Consider the following 16,513-nt stretch of genomic DNA (forward strand, 5'->3'; position numbering starts at 1 on the left):
AGACGCTTGAGAAGACACAAGTACACTTGCGCTGGCCCAAATGCACACTGGCATATGGACAGCTATGATAAATTAAAACCGTATGGCATTGCCATTAATGGCTGTATAGATGGTTACAGTCGTTATATTCTGTGGATGGAGGCGTACACAACCAACAACGATTAATAATGCGTCTTATGGTATCCTGGGAAACCACGAAACCTCGATGAGGTTGATATCAGTAGGCTATGCAATGAACACTGATCGAATGCGTTATTCTCTACATTTCATTTCAGCTTTTTTTCTCGAAACACAACGACTTTATTCTCGAAATGTAATGAGTCATGTAATGAGTCAAACTGACGTATAAGGATTATTTGTAGGGTGCAACCTTATGATTTGAAATTATTTGTTTCTGATGCTGATTTGTTTCAGTCTTTTTGAGTGGAATTTCCCCAAACCGGAATTACCTCCCATAATCTAAAATCCAGAAGGCTTGCTGGAAATGGAACCCGTTTGACACTGGTTACAGTTTACATAGATGCCTGTGACATAGTCCATTCACTTGAGTCTGCCGACAACAGGACAAGCGTAAGAGTGAAAGAACGTTCACTTTAATGTTTGTTTGCATCTCTGACTTGACCTCATGACCTCAGCATCAGCAAATGACCTCAGCATCAGAAACAAGTGGATGGTTTATTTTAATGGCGTCCCATATCGCGTCGGAGGATTATATGTTTGTTCGGAGCATTTTGTTTTGTAAACGAGGCACAGTGTAATGATGAATTAAAAAATAAACTTTTGTTGAAGGATGAAGTAGCCAACTGTTGGATCTGACAGCCGCTGCATCGCAAACTGCAAGTAAATGATTTCATAATGCATTTTCAGTAAATTACTGTTTTATATGGATAATGGTTAAAGTTAACCTCAAGGAACATTAAAAAATACATGTCATAAGCCCTTTAAAAAAATAAATCTGCTTGTATAACTTGTCTATTAACACATCACTTAAAGTACAATGGCAAAACTGTGATTTTAATTAAAATATACTATGCGATCAGCACGATATTCTTTGAAGTATAACACAGCATTATGTACACACTGTACAATGTACGTTTTTGTAAGGGCGACTCATCTTCATCTAGGAATTATGACAAACTCTTTCTACATTAAAGCTACACTGTGTAAGATTTTCTCCCATCTAGCGGTGAAATTGTTTATGACTACCAACTGAATATTATTTTCTAGCCCCTCCCATTCCGAGGGCGTTTTAACTCCTACGGTGGCCGTATTATTTCAAATCTGCCGGCAGTCGCGAGTAATCTCCCCCTCGCATTCGTCACGGTGCCACTGAGTGTCAAAACGCGAAAGGCGAAGCTTGAATTTCCAGGTATGTCCCTCTTTGGCACATGTATTTTCAAGATGGAGGCGCAACATGGCTGCCGCCATTCGAGCGGCTCGCTCGTGTGTATTCTAAATGGCAGATTCTACGCTTACGAGAATACTTGATTAGTTGGTATAAGTAATTACACATTAATGAGTACATATCATTTTGAAAGAACAAAGTGTTTTTTGCAAAGAACCAACTTAAAAAATGACACAGTGTAGCTTTAAAAGTCGCCGTTTTCTTTCTCTCTCTGGTAATGCTTGTTTTAGCTGGTTCCGTGTGGATGCTGTGACTGCCATTGCTAGAACAGTCCGTGTAAATGTCAGTATGCTTCCCGTTTGCGTGCATATATGTGTGTGCAAGCGTTGCACATTTACGTGTGTTCTGCAGGCTGTGAAATTAAATTTGTCAGACTCTAAAGAACCCAGCATGTCTGAGAGCCACAAATATGTAGTCAGTGTGTTACATCTACATCAGCACCTCTCATCCACCCCTCCTTAACATTTTTATTGCACGCTGTCTTCCATCCACACAAAACAAATGCAGTCTGTAGCGGCACTCTTTCTTCACTTTATTCTGACTGTGGCGTGAGTAACAGAAATGTTCAACATTTATATTCATTGTCTGTGTCAGATGGATGGATAGACCTTTTAAAATATCAGCTCTAAACGCTGTTTGTCCCACTATCCTCTGTTGGAGAATGAATGGTGGCATTAGAGCTTCATCTGTGTGGGATTGCAAATAAAAGAGGTTCTAAATGCCTGTAGCGACAAAACACAAACCCTACAGATGTTAGATGATGACATATAGACATTTTATGTTACAGCCAATAACCAATAAAAGGCCAATATTAAAAATCTACACTTTAAAACAATACACAAAAAATAAAGCTAGACCCTCACTCCTCCTCATCCGCGCACTAATCCCCCAAACCACACCCCAAATTTTTCTTGTCGGTTATTGGCTGGAACAGTTTGTTGTGTTTCGTGGCGTGGGTTAGCCCAGTTTGTTTTTGTTGCCGTTTGTGGAGCCTGGGCTGTCTACAGAGACCGCGTTTTTTTACAGTGTGTTCAGGGGACAGGCAGCTAGCGGATGGTGAGGAGATGTTTGCTGTATGTGACAAAAAATGTTTTGGCCTAAAAAACGCGTGACATCCCTTAGAGCACCTTTAATATCTGGGTAGATTAAGGGGGAGTGTGATGTTCTGGGCAATGTTCTGCTGAGAATCTTGGGTCCAGCCATTTAAGTGGACGTAAATTTGACATGTGCGAACTACATATACACTACATACTTTCTTCGCTCTCCATCTTTCACTCTCTTTCTCTCTGACCAACAGGCCAAGTCTATCAGTAACAAGGTATGAAGTCAATTTTTGTTCTTCCCAAGGGAATTCTGAGAAAAATAGAGGATAGAGAAAGGGATGGAAAGATAGAGCAGGGGCAGACAGGGTTCTTATAAACATCACAGCATGAGGTAAACCTCCTTTATCTGTATTAGGTACAAAGTATCTGTGTGTTCCACAGCTGAGTAACTGCACTAAAACACAAGCCATGCTGCTTTTATCTATCTAGATACTGCTGGTTACAACATTTTATTAAACACACACAGACATTAACATGCACAACATGCACACGTCATCATTAGCAGTTTGTCAAGCACAAGTATTATTAACACTGGTCATATTTGTACTTCAAAGATGCTGTTCCCATAGTCTATTTTTAAGAAAATTATAATATTGCTTGCTATAGTACTTTTTTGTGCTGTGCTGTGTTAATAGATAATACCAGAAGATTTCAAACTTATTGATACCAAGATTGTCCCAATATTATGATCCCATTATGAGGCAGCTGTATATTTTAAGACCATTTTATTCTGTTTGAGAAAAAAATATAAGCATGATATTCTAAAGTATAATTACATATATTGTTTTCAATGTTAAATATATGCAATTAAGTAAAAAAAATGTTTAATTAAATTATATTTATATTATAATTGCACTAGAGCAAAAAGAAATATAAAAAAATGCTGTACAAAAAGTATATATTATATAAATTATAACATTATAAGATTATTAATACATTATATTATTTTATGCATCTAAATAAAATACCAAAAGAAAAGCATCACTCACCACCACAGACCAACATCCTGACAACATGCTGAAGAGTTTTCTTCAGAACATATAATTAATATCGATAAAAGCATGACTTACAAAACATCCAGTGCCCATATTTGTATTTTTTAATGTGTTTCCTAAGATTTAAAATGCCATATGCTGCCAGTCGTGCTACAGGATATAATTTAACACTCGTGTATTTGCATACCCATATATCATGTATTTGATCTGTCCTGATCAGCTTATAATTATTAACCTTACATGTGTGCATATAAATTGTCTGTAAGAGGAGGGGAAGTGGCAGCGTGTGTGTGACAGATCTGTTCCTGCAACATACACACACACTGCCACTTCCCCTCCTCTTACAGCTTGTCTAGTGCAGATTATCCCTGCTAACGACCGCTTACACAAATCTCTGTGCTTTAGACGGAGTAAGTGTGTGTGTGCGTGTGTGTGTGTGTGTGTTGGGGGGTGGAAATGTGTGCCTCAAGTGAGATGACAGACCTCATCAGACTAAACTGAGCAAGTGGTGTTAATTGATAGCAACTCCATCCCACACAGCCGAAAGTCATTGCTACAATGTAAGCTACACCAATGCAATCCCAATGTGTTAAGACGTATTTTTTAAAGTTGAACTTCTTTTAACTTGAGTATCGCGTTTTTAGAATGTAGTGTCATTCCATTGAAAAACAATGGAAAAGTAGTGCAGTGGAATGAAAAAATGCATTCTATGTGAACTGCCCCTAAGTGTGTTCATGGTTGTCAGGGCATTGTTATGTGGTTGCTAAGGTGTTCTATGTGGTTATGTGATTGTTAGGGTGTTGTGAGTGGTTGATAGGGTGTTGCTAGGTGGTTACATACTGAAACACTTCATAAGAGACACCTCCATTTTCTGTCATAGTGAAAATGAATTCAAAATTATGACCAAAACAATGATGCTCTTCACCAAATTACACTGTTTTCCAGCAAAAGTGAATTCAGATTAATTTACAGCTGTCTTTTTATTTGTTTATGGTTTAAATTAAAACTTAATTTTTACTGAAAATATAAGACATTTTTCCTCACACAAGAAAATTGCAGGGAAAAAAAACAGAGTCTGTCTTGGCTTGCAAAAAGGAGAAGGTCTTCACATGGGATTGTCTAGAAGACACGGTCTCTGCTGACATTCAGGGCTGTGTTTGAAGGGAGACAGCAAGCATGCATGACTAGTTAACAGACTAGCGAAATGCTAACGCGTTGTGCTAGCGATAGTGATTTAGATTAAAAGCTAGCGATGTCAGATTAATGTGATTAGATAATAAAAGATATATGGTGATGATCAAGTTATATTTAGCAATATAAACAACAAGGAATGATAGTAAAATAGAGGTTCAAATTAAAGCTATATGGAGCTACAAATGCAAACCACTTTTAGAAGCTTTCTAAAAGATTTTTCTAAAGTCTGCAGAAAGTCCTGACTGAAATGTTTTTGTAGTTAAATTGTGCAGCGGTCAGATTCATTCTTTAAACAAATTAAGAAATTTCTTAAGACAGAAGAATGTTCCTACTAGTGCAATTCTTGAAAAATATTCTCAAATACTTTTTTTTTTAAAAATCATATTTTTTTTCTTAAGAAGACAATGACAGGCTTTGGTGTCACCTGATTGTATAGTGTTTTTTCCAAAAACAGCTCAAAGGCCGTCTTTTTTTGTGCTGCCTGTTGAGTACCATAATCAACAAGCATCAGCATGCACACTATATTCATCAGGACTGGCTTGATGGGAGTTTAGCACTCGGGAAGATGAGTTATGAGGTGTTTTACAAGTATTTTTTCAAATATTGTGTTTATCGTGCATAAATGGCTTTTTTTTTTTGTCTGTGTACAGTATATGAACGAACAGTAACCTTAATAATTAGATGACTGGCTGTAATTTTCCAGCGAAGTTAGCCATATTCAGTCTAGCTTGCTAATAAACAATAATTATGTGTCATCTAAAAAAAACAATTACAATGCCTAGTAATCTGTCGAGTTACAGATAACAGTAAATAAGGCAATAGCAGCATTAGCAAATTGTTTTTTGTGTTGATACACGTCAATTTAGCAAAGCTTCCCAATCTTCAGACACAGACGACACACCCTCTGGCCAAAGGTTTCAGCCCCGGAAATGTCCCCAAGCACAACAATAGGAGAATAAAATTAGGACAATGTCTCTGTAGACAAACACAACCACACAATTCTATATCTAATTAATGAGTGTGAGGGATTATATTTTTTCATATAGTCTATGCTTTATTATTTGGGAAAATTCTGCATAGTGCACTTTTAAAGGTCCCATGACATGCTACTTTTTGTAGGCTTTAATATAGTCCTTAGTGGTCCTTAGTACTGTATCTGAAATCTCTTTCCAAAAATTCAGCCTCGGTGCAGAATTATAGCCAGTCCCACCCAGTATGAGCTTCCTTCAGACGGGCCGTTTCGGTGTCTGTAGCTTTAAATACTAATGAGGAGGAGAAAGGCGGCGCAAGATGGAGGGTGGGTGTGGCCTATGACCATCTTGCACAACGGTACCATGCATGTTTGTTTATGTTGGATATATTGCAATGGTACGAAGACACGCAGTCGTTCAAGCATTTCAGTTTGACCCAGAATCTGATCCAGATGGAGAAGCAATGGATGAAGAAGTTGCAACTCAGCGGCTCCAGCAGGACGTTTCTGAATGGTTAGTTTAAAATATTATGTCTGGATACGGTACTTTATTCGGATGGTTTACAGTTATTATCATGTAGCTAACGCGAGCCTACTGTTGCCTTTTCATGAGAGATCTGTAACGTCTGTAATTTATCTTATTACAATTACATCAAGCTCTGCGATCTTGAAATGCGGATATCGCGCGCGCCATATAACCAACAGGAGAACGGTTATCCAAATGACTGTGACTCGCGTTACAGTGTGTGTAACTTGATGCTGTCTACCTTTACATTAGCGCAAGTAACTGTAATAGCTGCATAGCTAATGTGACAGCCACATTCTACGTGTAACAAACAACACACATATATAATTTGTTGACTTACTTGTCCGACGTTCAGCAAGCCCAGCTCTGTATTGACCATTCGATGTTCATTTGTACATCCAATTATTGAGCAATTATTATGCTTTGCTCGCTCAAAAGCCATGATATCTCTCGTGGACAAACTAAAATCGCGCGCACGCGTTCTACTTCCTAGCTCATTTTCTCATGGGCGAGAAATATTCTCTGGGCGGGCAAAGCAGAGAAAGGGGAGGTAACATTTCTCCTTATAACGTCATAAGGAGGAGATTCAAGATCAGCCAGGTTGAACTTCCATTTTCTCAAAGGCAGAGAAAGATAGCAAAAGCTCGATTTACACCGATTAAAATTTCTAGAAACTTTGGGACCATATACAGGCTAGGGGAACTCATATTAATGTTAAAAAACCTCAGAAAGTGGAAATTTCATGTCATGGGACCTTTAAGGCCTGGGTGTAGGGGACACAAACTAATGCAGGGCTAGTTGTAACACACATGGTTTAAAACTTTCCACACATGCCAGTATGACGAAACTTAGTGTATTTACTAGTTGCCATATCGACACTATATAGAAAAATAATTGTGCCAAAATTTAAAAAAAATCTCTGGAAGATATCATTGAAAGATCTGGAAGATATCATTTATCCATAGCAAAAGTACATTTCTTAAATAAATGTTTTATGTTTATTTAATTCTGATATTATTTTAACCTTATATCTGTTATTTAACAGTTGGGATAGTTATGTAATGCTTTGCTAAGTAGCAGAAGACAAGGTTTAAATTCCAGTTGTGTAGGGGAATGTTGTAACACTGTGTTACAATGTGCCCCTAATAGAACTATGCTATTCTATACTTTTATTAATTCTATTGAGAAACCACGAGAAAAAGGTGAATAAAGACTGAGAGTCAATGTTCAGAAATGATTAATTATTATTATGTGTTGAACTATGCTGTATAGCTATGTTTTGCGGTGTTTGTTGTCAAACTCAAAAATTACTTTATTTTTAATTATTAAAAAATGCCATTATTTTATATGTATTTTTATTATTATTATTAGATCAGATTACATTTTAAGCTGTCATATAGTCATGTTACAATGTATGTGCCACCTATGGGGCATGTTGTCACATTTTTTCACTTCCATTTTTTTGGGGTAAATCAAGAAAAAAGTATACAATGAAACAAAACCACATAATTGTACTAGACATATGGGAAATTAATGTGGGAAAAAATAAATACTCTGAACCCCAAGTGGATTTACACAAACTGAGAAAGTCAAAAAGGGTTAGCTTGTGCCCCGCTCTCCCCTACTTCATTTTCTGCGTTCTGCTCGTGGAACAAAAATGCTTAAAATGCTGATACAAAAACGATTAAAAGTAGGACAATGCAAGAGAGCTAAACAGAGATACATTAGATTAAACATATTTTGCTTTTTAAACACTGACTCTATGCTTTTTTCTGTCTTGCTTAACACATAACACACAACCTGTAGTCATGTGCCTCTCTAAGAGTTAAATGCATTAAAAGCCTGCGGGTCTCGCAGAGCTACAGAAGAACAAGTCAGGGAAGAGCACCTCCACTTCGTCAATTATTCAATGTTCCTTTTTCATAAATCTCACATGAACTGTACTTTCCCCACTTCCTGCAGAGAAAAACACCTCAAGTGTTTGTGGGAATTAGCGCAACATTGACCCACAAAGCAGCATCTACACAGCGCCACCAATTTTCAAAGATGCAAATGAACATTAATATGCAACTTGACAATACAGCCTCTCTCATACACACACACACACACACACACACACACACACACACACACACACACACACACACACACACACACACACACACACACACACACACACAAGAGCTGATCTGAGGCGAGCAGGCACTTCTGACTGTTCAGCTGGACTGAAATAACTTTTTGGCTCATCAGCATCTGTATGTCATCTTTAATATGCTGTCACTTCCTTCTTTCCCTTGATTGAATAATACTCCCTAATCTGCCTTTTTGTATTGGAGACCACTGGTTCCTGCACTTGAGGGTGAGGTAACTGGGTCCACTCACCTCATATCTGAGTGTCAGCGATGCTTTACGCAATATAATAGTTAAAGGAGTATATTTCACTTCAGAATTAAAATTTCCTGACAATTTACTCACCCCCATGTCATCCAAGATGTACTTTCTTTCTTCAGTCTAAAAGAAATTAAGGTTTTTAAGGAAAACATTGCAGGATTTTTCTCCATATAGTGGACTATCAATGGGTTGAAGGTCCAAATTGCAGTTTCAATGCAGCTTCAAAGGGCTCTACACGATCCCAGCCGAGGAATAAGTGTCTTAACTAGCAAAACGTATTTAAAAAAAAATATATATATATTATATATTTTTAACCACAAATGCTCTTCTTGCACATCCACGACTTTGTGCATTACGTAATCTCATTGGAAAGGTCAGGCGGTAACCTAACGTAGGCAGAATATGTAGGGTAGGGTGAAAAACTTGTGTAATTAGACGAGCATTTGTGGTTAAAAAGTATGTTTTTTTTTTTTTTTAAACAACTGATCGTTTCGCTAGATAAGACACTTATTCCTCGGCTGGGATCGTGTAGAGCCCTTTGAAGCTGCATTGAAACTGCAATTTGGACCTTCAACCTGTTGATAACCGTTGAAGTCCACTATATGGAGAAAAATCCTGGAATGTTTTCCTCAAAAACCTTCATTTCTCTTCGACTGAAGAAAGAAAGACACGAATATCTTGGATGACATGGTGAGTAAATTATCAGGAAATTTGAATTCTGAAGTGAACTAATCCTTTAACTCTATTTTAAAAAGTACATTATGGTATGGTTGCAGTAGTGATATACACACTGTAATTTCAACTATTTCAGATCCTTCATTAGACTTTTTTTTTTTGCATACATTTTCCCAATTCTCCTCTTCAGGCAATCCTATAGGTAAAGTCCCGAAACAGATTATCTTGATGGTTCTACAGATTATCTTATCAGATTTATGTGGTGTGATATGTTAAGTGTGATTGAATCTACTCAGAAGAACGTCGGGGCCGCACCGATCTCAAATCATATCCAACATGATATTTACGATCAGAAATCCTGTTATGTGGACAAACACATGCACTCTGTTGATTGTCACGGTGGAACGAAGCGATACCCATTCAGAAAGCCAGCTGACGGAAGACTAAGAATAACACAACTTCATCCAAATCTTTTTCCTTTTTTTTTGTCTCCACAAATTTTCTGTAAAAATCAATCCAAACACTATTATCGCCATTTCTTCTAGCCCGTCGTCCGCCATGTTTGTCTCCTAAGTCACGTTTGACCGCGAGAGATTTTGCAAGACTGTTTTACAGTCAGAAATCTGATTGTTTGTGAATGGAATCTGTTAGTGTGTGGCGTGCTGTCTTGGTCACATCTCGGCAGTCCACACACTATAGTAACATCCTGTTTGTGGTCTCTCACATTTTGAAAATCTGAATAGATTTTAAAAATCGTTTAGTTTGGGCCTACCTTAAAACAATGAGGTAGCATAAAAAAAAAAAAAAAAAAAATCCACTGTTCTTCAGAAAGTCTCTGGGCAGCAGACTGAATCTCACAGGCTAAAAGAAATCTCTTTCAAACAAACCCCTGACACGAAATAAAAATGACTTTGCACTTTCTCTCTGCGTTTTTCTCTCTCCCTCTTATGTTTAACTTGCAAAATTTACACTGTCTCCTGTAATTTTTCCTTTTTAAAGTCCAACTGAAATCAAAATTGACCCTATTTACTTTGTTAGCGCATATTAGTCTTGTGGTGAAAAATTAATCCGTGCAAGTTAATACACAGAAAAAAAAAATGTTTGCCGTCGTAATCTTTAATCAAAGTCTGAAAAGTTACTTCCGGTCTGGAATGGCATTCCTTCTCTGATGATGTAGGTTTGACGGCTCAAACCGTTAGTCTGCTATGAGTGAGAGATGGAGAGGAGGAGCGCTAGAGTAAAACCCTGCCCTCTGTTCAATATTCCCTTTCACTGGGAAATACGTCACAACACTGGAGAAAAGTCGTTTACAACTTCCGGTTCACGCAGACTTTAAAGTCACTCTTGCGGTGTTTGATTGTATATGTGTTGTGGTAGTGACAGATCAGGCCTGTGAGGCTGACAGTGCCGAGTCATGCCAGAGAATCTCAAAGAAGGCTGCCTTATAGTCACGTGTCTGTGTGTAAAATCACATTCATTAGTGCCAAGTGAGTCCACTGAAGTGAACTGATGGCAGTGCATTTCTGTCTTCTCTGGGTTATTACTGTCTGTTTACATTCCCTTACACACAACGCTCCACACACACACATCATAAATATAACCCCTGGCTTGCTTAAAGGATGTAATGTATGCTCAGTGATGCTGACAAATGAAGATGAATAAAACACACACACCGAGAACTGTTCACAAGTGGTTGACCGCTCGTTGAGGCTCGAACAAAATACACAGAGCGAGCGATCCAGATAGGGGGAGTAAAATAAAATCCATTTTATTTTCCATCTTACAAATCTTGTCTAGGTCAAGTGTTTTGATATGGTGAGCTACAGGAAGACGGTCAAACTAACTTTTCACGGACATCAGGGAAAACAAAGCACTACACACTTAAACATAACGTTAACACTAGACAAGCAACTAAGGAAAACTCATTAACACAACAGGGAACAAGTGCATAACTCATTAACAAACATGGAAACTAGCAATGACAGGAAACTCAGGCAAACAGAGACAGAACAAAACAACTAGAACACAATGAAACTAACATACTCCTGACAGTCGTACTATACTCTTTAAACAGCATTATGGTAAAAATGGAACACTATGGCAACAGATTTCTGTACGTGACAGCATTTTGCTTCGGTGACAGAACAATTTACGATTCTTTGCAACTTTTAGCCACTGCCGAAATTCACTCACTCCCACTAAACGTTTACTCTTTGAATTCTTGCAACCAGGAACAATACAAGTCAACACCATTATGACTAAAAGTTTGCCAAGAAGTATTTCCTACTAAAGAAAGGCTGTGTTTAACTCTGGTTAAGCGTCTCCCACCAGACTGGTGGGAGTGGCCTTGGACGGCAACATGCCCAGTGCTTTATGGCTGTCAGAAGCCATGTTTGATGTTGATGATGGATTTGGATTTCCTTCCCGACATAATTTACCACATTGACCAATTGTTTGAATTTTCTGTCACTAATATACTAATTTGGTCGGCCAAGCCTCTTCTTGTCGACTAACGTTTGGTTGGCTATTAGGGTCAGTGGGTGGAGCTAAAGAACAGTTTTGGCACATTTTGCTTGTCGCAACTGTCTGACTGGTGGAATTTTCTGTATAGCATTGTGGGTAACGTAGTTTTCCACCTCAAAATCCACTGTTAAATGCAATTATTTAAAAAAAAAAAATAAGGAGGGCTGACGGCTTTAGCAGAAGCATATTCTACTGATTGACAACCACATAGCTTACAGGGTTTATAGGTTTATAAGTTATTATTAAAAATAAATTTTCCAATGGGGAAAATGTATGGAGTTTTTACTCCCGGGACCCAACTGTTGAACTTTATAGATGGTAATGAAATTGAAAGACTAACACCTGTGTATGTTTTCAGCTACATCTAATTGTTTTTATAGTTTTTTTTTTGTTTTGTTTTTTTGAATTTGAACTTAAGTTAAATGGTTTTGGAAAGAGTATGTAAACGTGCAAATTGCCATGTAAGCGCACAGAGTTTTGGAAGTTGAGTTTAATTGACAAAAGAATTTATGTAATTTTAAAGCAGTCATTTTGTGTTTGATCTAAGTATTGAGAAATTGGTCCTAGCAATTGTAAAAACTGTCATTAAAAAAAAAAAAAAAAAAAGAAATCATATTTTATTGTTATTTAAAAGTATAATTTTTTTATTATTCACTTTTTTTTTTATTAAATATTTAAAGTTATTCAGAAATTAACATCCTGGACATTGAGAGGCAACATTTATAAAATGCTACATGCATTTTTAGAATAAATCACAATACATATTAGGCCTATATATTGTTGAAATATTGAATCAGGAAGTGCAATTTCCAGCCCTATTCAGCAGAGGTCAATGGTCAACATGGAGATAATTATAGTATACTTATCTTCAGCATATGACCAAAGATTTGTAATTTTTCTTTTATCATTTGAAGATGAAAATCCATCATGGCTTTGTGCTCAGCACTTTAAAAATTATCCAACGAAAAACACTTCTTAAATACCAATGAAAAGTTTCAGTTACACAATTTATTACGTCATGGCATTTTTCTTCTTCTTTTAAATTAACAAAACAAATTGGTTAATTCTTTTAAATTGAACATATTTCATTCCTATTCTTTCTTCTCAATCATTTTATATCATTGTTCACTTTCCTATCTAATTAAAAGTCCAAAAAGGCCTTGTGCTTCTAATTCACATTAGTGAATTCCCAGTCTCAGCATTCAAAGCCACACTTGTCCTTTATTCCACCTTTTCTAAATTCTCCTCCATCATTCTGAAATAAGAGACTGATGGCTGCTCAGATGACCTCCCTCGGGCAGCTCCTCTCCTCCGCTCCAGAAGCAGCAGAAGAGAACGCTGAAGGAAAAAAGTATCTGGGAATGCTGGAAGAGGATCCTGGCTGCCAGTGTCATGCTCCAGAGCTCAGCTGTAGGGTCCTACAGGACTGAAATGTATTTCTCATCTGTGATTAAGGGCTCTACACTTCTGATGTGAGACTGTGCTGAAAAAGATGAGTAGGACACGAATTTACCACCCAATAGACTTGAAGTACACACTACTGATAAAGGGTCTGATGTCTGCACAGTACAGCGAAGAGGAGATCGTATGAGGTCTGCCCTGACGCAGGGGCTACGCGGAGACTAAAGTACAGTAACGGCTATCAGTGTAGCTGCAGGCACCGTGAAGATGAAGAACAATCTCTGAATGCAAGGCACAAGACTACACATATAGTTACGATTATTCAATACAAGGGCAGCACCCATAAAAACACTATTTTTGACAATAACACACAGACATAAAGATCTACAATTAAAATACAATGCAAGGTGTTACCGTAACAGTTGATCTTTTGAACACTCCTTATGAATGTTTAATATTATGTAAAAGGCTTTCTTTATCTTTATTTTGTGTGACGTTATGACAAAGTATTTCTTACTCGCTCATTTGAAAATGCATGCATGCATGCAAAAAAAAAATGTCCTGCAAGTTTGGTTTATTATTTAGACGTCTCATTACTGCCATGTGCCGCAAAGAGATGAACCAATAAGAAAAATAATTCATTATTTATGACCATGTCTGTAGGCAGCCAGTTGAGCTATCACTCTAGATAGATAGATAGATGAAACACGGGTGCATACTGTATAGCTCTTAGGTTAAAAATAATTTAAAATATGAAGCAGCTATAGTTTTAGTTTAGGGGGGAGTACTTTACTCCAGATAGAGTGCAGATGGTCATTTAGACATTTGAGTATGAAACGCATCAAGTCATTCTATAGAGCTGGGCTGGCCACCATATTACCAGTCACAATTAAAACAGCATCAAAGTGTTTTGGCTGACAGATGAAGAGAGGAGTATAGTGTGACGGTAAGCCTGGCAGATACAGATTCTATGCATGCAACCTAGAAATGAGGCATTTGCAGTGGTGTGGTCTGTGGAGGTAGAAGATCCTTCTCTGTCTCGTACACAAATACACACACAGCTCTGAATAAAAGGACTGTTCAGAGTGTAAACGAAACCTGTGAAGGAGCAGTCAACAGTCTTAATGAGGAAAATGGCTTCAACACACTAAAATCAATGGGAAGTTTGCACCATGATAGAAAAAAATGCATAAACCTCTGCTTAATTTGTGTCTTTTAGAAACCTGTCACATATGATATTCATTCCCTTCCTCATTCTTTCTCTTCCATTTTCAATTACAACTCAGAACCATACTGGATTTAACAGGAAATGTTACCCCTGTATGTTAATGTTACCCCTAACATTAACATACATGTAACATACCCCTAAAGGTTAAACCTTAAAACATAAAATTCTATGTCCAAATCCACATCTTTTTACAGCTAAAATCTCAGATAAAAAGCCATTCACATCACTTATTGTCATACTTGTACAATTCATGTTCAGGGGCCCCTATTCAGTGCCATTCCCCTATTGATTTTTTTTTTTTTTTTTTTAGGTTTATTTGTTTGTTGGGGTATTTTAGCAAAAAAACAAACAAATTCTTTTTACTTGCTTAGACCTAAATTCACAAGATTTATGTGATTTCTGGGCACACAGAGCTTACACGTGTGCTGTTTTAACACACCTTTTATTAATAAAAACATAATTCCAGCATTATTCTACTGTAAAAGTATACATAGGCATATTGTAATATGCATATATTATTCTGTTACTGTATATGACCATGTAACTTACAATTGACATGTTTTATTATAGAAGTTGTGCCCAGTAATTTTCCTGTAATTACAAATATATATTTTTTACAGTGCATGTTGCTCCAAAATTAGTTGTATATGTAATGAAAGAGTAACAGAACAAAAGCAGTTATATGCACCCTACATTCACATGCACACATTTCCGCGCGGCTGTCAGTGCAGTTACGGGCTATAACGCAACACTACGTGACGTCATAATTGCCCGAGTCTGATATAGTTAATGCTGTGAAAACAGGACGATTTATTTACTATGACGTGTTATGCTTGTTGTGCATACCTCGCCTTTGTTATTAGTGCCTAATAACTTCTCCCTTTCCACGTCCCTATCTTGACGCTCCAAAAGCCTAAACGTATAAAACAATATAAAGTCCATCTGTGTGTTTAATAGGATACATCCATCCTCGTTCAACCTCTAAAATTCAACGACCAGGCTTAAACAGTTCACTGACGCTCCTTATGGTCACTTGAGTGCGGTCCAAATTCCCCGCAGCCGTAGGATCGATTGCAGTGACATGTTGAGAATTAAACCCATTCCCACCAGATAAAACTGTGAGAGATGAGACAATAACGCATAGGCTACTGACATATGCTTTAATCTACATACTGGAAATCATCTTTGCAGTGGCCAGCATCCAAACCAGCGCGCGAGCTTAAGCAAAAGCACGCACAGCGTCCAACAATTGCATGAAACTAAGCTGTCAATTATGTGCACGCTCCTTACCTCGAGAGTTTCACGGCGCGGATAAACACAGTTTTTCGGGAAAACAGCCGGGTACAAGCATTAAATCCGTAACGGTGGAGGGTGCCTGGACCTCAGCGGTGGACTCTGTTGGGGTCTCGCTGTGTGAACGGAATTAAAGCCCGGCTTGCGGTGGATAGGACGTCCCCCTACTGCCGAGTCCTTTCACTACCGCGCGCGCTTCACCGTCTGCACACACAGTCCTGCTGCAGCATCAGATGCTGAGAAAAAGCCGGACAGCGATAAACCACGGAATGGATTACTGAGTCAAACTACAGCAGAGCTTCAACAGAGGAAGCTCACGAGAAGAAAACAGGGGGTTATGATTTATACGAGTTAACCTGCGTGCATGTTTTTATGACATATGCAGATTAATCCGGTACAAAAGCACAGGGAAAAGAGATAAAACATGAAACCAAATAGATGATTATAATTATATATAATTTATTTGTCTACTTTCTTCAGCAGTCTCTGTTATTTTCCTTAAACATATATGTATTTCACGAATTTGTTGGCCCATATAATCTTTAAGCTAATAAGGTTAAAGGTATTTGGCTTGCTGTCTGCAGTGGAGTGGGACTAATGCTTGGATGATGAGCATATATAGGCTATATGGTTGCAAAATGCCTAAATTATGTTGGTGGAGTTGGGGAGGTGGAGGGATGCCAACACAGCTGATGAAGGATTAGATGGGTTCGGTCCTCCCGAAATTACGTTTAGGAACTTCACTTATTATAGGCTATACGCTATGGTTAGCATAGGTAGCCTTTAGCTTCGCATATAAGTTGTCTGCC

The 16,513-nt window shown here is 37.8% G+C and overlaps 1 protein-coding gene across 3 annotated transcripts in view; it reads right to left on the reverse strand.

Moving 5' to 3' along the window:
* dlgap1b (discs, large homolog-associated protein 1b) overlaps positions 1–15,876 on the reverse strand; it is a 150,949-nt gene extending 135,073 nt beyond the window's left edge. For all 3 annotated transcript variants that reach the window (XM_084102779.1, XM_084102777.1, XM_084102778.1), the window contains exon 1: positions 15,702–15,876. The gene's annotated coding sequence lies outside the window, so the exon portion shown is untranslated. The remainder of the gene's footprint in view (positions 1–15,701) is intronic.
* Between the last annotated feature and the right edge of the window lie 637 nt (positions 15,877–16,513).

This window comes from Abramis brama (assembly GCF_963993115.1).
Source record: "Abramis brama genome assembly, chromosome: 24".
Lineage (NCBI taxonomy): Eukaryota > Metazoa > Chordata > Actinopteri > Cypriniformes > Leuciscidae > Abramis > Abramis brama.